Below are 4151 nucleotides of genomic sequence, written 5' to 3'. Positions count from 1 at the left end.
ACCTTAGCCAAAATTGTGAAGGAAAAAATATAGGTGGCTTATATTGTTGAAGAAAAAGAACAGTGTTTTAGCTTGCAAAAGCGTCTTGTATTATGGGACAAAGGGAGTATGCCGTAGGCTTCACCGACTGGGCAGGCCGCTGGTACGCCTTCAAGAACAGGGCCCCCTCGACCTCATACCGGGGGACACCATGCTCTCTTTCGACGACAACTACACCGGCCTCATCGGCGGCTACGAGAATCTTGGGGTTCTACACCTTGGCCACTACGTGATCAGTGTCGCCTAGCGCCCATCTCCGATAGCACAGCTAAGCATTGGGTTCCGGGAGTGTTGATCGACGATCAGGGGCTCAATGCTCTTCCTCCAGAGATACGAGAACGAGTGGAAAAATGCAGGTCTGAAAGCTTTAGAGCATGTTTAATGGGAGCGACTACAGGTCAGTTGACTGACTTCTTTTTGGGCCAGTCGACTGACCCAAACTCGTTTCAGTCGAATGGCTACAAGTCAATTGATTGACGTGTTTGCTGAATCCCAAGCCCAGCATATGCTCATGTGTCGGTGTCCCTGGCCCGTGTATTACCCTTAAAAAAGAAAGAATATAAAAAAACTGAACATTGACAGTACCCTTTAGAAAGGAAGGCAATAAAAACCAGGTAAAGGCAAAATTTGCACGCAATTTACACAGAAATTATGTTTTGTTATAATATGCAAAAATAAAGGTATTACCATTAAAGAAAGAAAATGAAACAAAATTAAAATTAAAGTGAAAACAAAATAATGAATTTTTCTAGGAAAGAATAAAACCCTTTAAGAAGAAAGATAATAAAAATCACAAACAAAATAATGAAATTTTCTAGAAAGATTGAAACCCTTTAAGAATAAAGAAAATAAAAAAACAAAAATAACAACAAAATGAAGTTTTCTAGGGAAGAATGAAACCCATTAAGAAGAAAGAAAATAAAAAAAAACTAAAAGAAATACAAAATAATGAAAGTTTCTATGGAACAATGAAACCCTTTAAGAAAACAAAATACAAAAACTAAAACTAAAACAAAACAATGAAGTTTTCTATGTAAGAATTGTTGGGGAACGTAGTAATTTCAAAAAAAAAATCCTATGATCATGCACGATCTATCTAGGTGATGCATAACAACTAGAGGGGAGAGTGTATCCACGTACCCTCATAGACTGAAAGCGGAAGCGTTTAGTTAACGCGGTTGATGTAGTCGAACGTCTTCGCGATCCAACCGATCCAAGCACCGAACGTACGACATCTCCGCGTTCAGCACACGTTCAGCTCGATGACGTCCCCCGTACTCTTGATCCAGTTGAGGCTGAGGGAGAGTTTCGTCAGCATGACAGCGTGGTGACGGTGATGATGAAGTTACCGGCGCAGGGCTTCGCCTAAGCACTACGACGATATGACCGAGGTGTGTAACTGTGGAGGGGGGCACCGCACACGGCTAAAACAATTGTCAACTTGTGTGTCCTAGGGGTGCCCCCTCCCCCGTATATAAAGGAGCAAGGGGAGGGGGCCGGCGGCCTCATAGGGTGCACCCCAAGGGGGGAATCCTACTCCTACTAGGAGTAGGTTCCCCCTTTCCTAGTCCAACTAGGAGGGGAAGGAAAGAGGAGGAGGGGAGAAGGAAAGAGGGAGTCGCCCCCCAAGCCCTAAACCAATTCGGGTTGGGCCTAGGGGGGAGCGCCCCACAGCTCCCTTGCTGCCCTCTATTTCCACTAAGGCCCATGAAGGCCCATTGACCCCCCGGGGGGTTCCTGTAACCTCCCGGTACTACGGTAAATGCCCGAACTCATACGAAACTATTTCGGTGTCCAAACATAACCTTCCAATATATCAATCTTCATGTCTCGACCATTTCGAGACTCCTCGTCATGGCCGTGATCACATCCGGGACTCCGAACAATCTTCGGTACATCATATCACATAAACCATAATACCAATCGTCATCGAACGTTAAGCGTGCGGACCCTACGGGTTCGAGAACTATGTAGACATGACCGAGACACATCTCTGGTCAATAACCAATAGCAGAACCTGGATGCTCATATTGGCTCCTACATATTCTACGAAGATCTTTATCGGTCAAACCGCATAACAACATACGTTGTTCCCTTTGTCATCGGTATGTTACTTGCCCGAGATTCGATCGTCGGTATCTCAATACCTAGTTCAATCTCGCTACCAGCAAGTCTCTTTACTCGTTCCGTAATACTTCATCCTGCAACTAACTCATTAGTCACAATGCTTGCAAGGCTTATAGTGATGAGTATTACCAAGAGGGCCCAGAGATACCTTTCCGAAACATGGAGTGACAAATCCTAATCTCGATCTATGTCAACCCAACAAACACCTTCGAAGACGCCTGTAGAGCACCTTTATAATCACCCATTTATGTTGTGACGTTTGGTAGCACACAAAGTGTTCCTCCGGTATTCGGGTGTTGCATAATCTCATAGTCTGAGGAACATGTATAAGTCATGAAGAAAGCAGTAGCAATGAAACTGTAACGATCATGATGCTAAGCTAACGGATGGGTCTTGTCCATCACATCATTCTCCTAATGATGTGATCCCGTTCATCAAATGACAACACATGCATATGGTTAGAAAACATAACCATCTTTGATTAACGAGCTAGTCAAGTAGAGGCATAATAGGGACACTATGTTTTGTCTATGTATTCACACATGTACTAAGTTTCCGGTTAATACAATTATAGCATGAATAATAAACATTTATCATGAAATAAGGAAATAAATAATAACTTTATTATTGCCTCTAGGGCATATTTCCTTCAGTCTCCCACTTGCACTAGAGTCAATAATTTAGTTCACATCGCAATGTGATTTAACACCAATAGTTCACATATGTATGTGATTAACACTCGCCATGTGACCAACACCCAAAGGATTTACTAGAGTCAATAATCTAGTTCACATCGCTATGTGATTAGCACCCAAAGCGTACTAAGGTGTGATCATGTTTTGCTCGTGAGAGAAGTTTAGTCAATGGGTCTGTCACAATCAGAGCCGTATGTATTTTGCAAATATTCTATGTCTACAATGCTCTGCATGGAGCTACTCTAGGTAATTGCTCCCACTTTCAATATGTATCCAGATTGAGACTTAGAGTCATCTAGATCGGTGTAAAAGCTTGCATCGACGTAACTCTTTACGATGAACTTTTTATCACCCCCATCACCGAGAAACATTTCCTTAGTCCTCACTAAGGATAATTTTGACCGCTGTCCAGTGATCTACTCTTAGATCACTATTGTACCCCCGTGCCCAAACTCATGGCAAAGTACACAATAGGTCTAGTACACAGTACAACATACTTTATAGAACCTATGACTGTGGCATAGGGAATGACTTTCATTCTTTTTCTATTTTCTGCTGTGGTCGGGCTTTGAGTCTTACTCAACTTTACACCCTGTAATACAGGCAAGAACCCTTTCTTTGACTGATCCATTTTGAACTTCTTCAAAACTTTACCAAGGTATGTGCTTTGCGAAAGTCCATTTAAGCGTCTTGATCTATCTCTATAGATCTTGATGCCCAATATGTAAGCAGCTTCACCGAGGTCTTTCATCAAAAAACTTTTATTCAAATATCCCTTTATGCTATCCAGAAATTCTATATCATTTCCAATCAACAATATGTCATCCACATATAATATTAGAAATGCTACTGAGCTCCCACTCACTTTCTTGTAAATACAGGCTTCTCTCTGTATAAAACCATATGCTTTGATGATATTATCAAAGCGTTTTATTCCAACTCCGAGAGGCTTGCCCCAGTCCATAAATGGATCACTGGAGCTTGCACACTTTGTTAGCACCCTTTGGATCGACAAAACCTTCTGGTTGTATCATATACAACTCTTCTTCCAGAAATCCATTCAGGAATGCAGTTTTGACATCCATCAGCCAAATTTCATAATCATAAAATGCAGCAACTGCTAACATGATTCGGACAGACTTAAGCATCACTACAGGTGAGAAAGTCTCATCGTAGTCAACTCCTTGAACTTGTTGAAAACTTTTTGCAACAAGTCAAGCTTTGTAAACAGTACTATTACCGTCTGCTACGGTCTTCTTCTTAAAGATCCATTTATTTTCTATGGCTTGC

The sequence above is a fragment of the Triticum dicoccoides genome, chromosome 5B (assembly GCF_002162155.2).
Source record: "Triticum dicoccoides isolate Atlit2015 ecotype Zavitan chromosome 5B, WEW_v2.0, whole genome shotgun sequence".
Classification (NCBI taxonomy): domain Eukaryota; kingdom Viridiplantae; phylum Streptophyta; class Magnoliopsida; order Poales; family Poaceae; genus Triticum; species Triticum dicoccoides.
Note: the sequence above shows the minus strand (reverse complement) of the source record.